At 67.3% G+C, this 608-nt stretch overlaps 1 protein-coding gene across 3 annotated transcripts in view; it reads left to right on the top strand.

Moving 5' to 3' along the window:
* The first annotated feature begins 16 nt into the window (after nt 1-16).
* MYH10 (myosin, heavy chain 10, non-muscle) overlaps nt 17-608 on the top strand; it is a 122,200-nt gene continuing 121,608 nt past the window's right edge. For 2 of the 3 annotated variants that reach the window (XM_010843029.1, XM_010843031.1), the window contains exon 1: nt 92-342. The gene's annotated coding sequence lies outside the window, so the exon portion shown is untranslated. The other variant, XM_010843030.1, reaches the window with a different exon arrangement.

A 608-nucleotide genomic window follows, 5' to 3' on the forward strand; every position in this document is an offset into this window, starting at 1 on the left:
ACGTGGGCGTTAGCCTGTAATATGGGGGCCTCGGCCGCCTGGGCTGGGAGCGGAAGCCAATGAGCATCGTTTCAGGTGGGTGGAGGGAACGGACCTCGGGAAGGTAGCTTCGTTCGGGTTGCTAACGTCTTCCCTTGGAGATGGGCGCGCAAACGGACCAGTGGGTCTGGGGGCCGTGGTGACGGGCGTGGAGCTGGCCCAATGAGGGTGGGAGTGGGTGGGGCAGCCCGGAGTAGCAGTGCTAAAGGAGCCCGGCGGAGGCAGCGGTGGGTTTGGGACTGAGGCGCCGGTTCTGTGGTCGCGGCTGGGGACGTGCGCCGGCGCCACCATCTTCGGCTGAAGGTGAGAGGTGCGGTTGCCCCGGTCCGAAACCGGCGACCGGAGACCGGGGACGGTTTGTGGTGGGGGGAGGGATCCTCCGCGGCTCTGGAGGGCGAGGACGGAACCGAAGCGGGAGCTGGGGAAGAGAGAAGGGACTCTGGGCGGAGGGTTTGTGCTGCGGAGGCCGTAGATTCCTGCGAGGAAGGACATTGCGGGGTAGTGGCGGGGAACGGGACCCCAGTGGGTGGAGAGACCCCTGGGGGGGGGTGGGGAATGAGGTCCTTGAG

Source organism: Bison bison, unplaced genomic scaffold, assembly GCF_000754665.1.
Source record: "Bison bison bison isolate TAMUID 2011002044 unplaced genomic scaffold, Bison_UMD1.0 scf7180017864180, whole genome shotgun sequence".
Classification (NCBI taxonomy): domain Eukaryota; kingdom Metazoa; phylum Chordata; class Mammalia; order Artiodactyla; family Bovidae; genus Bison; species Bison bison.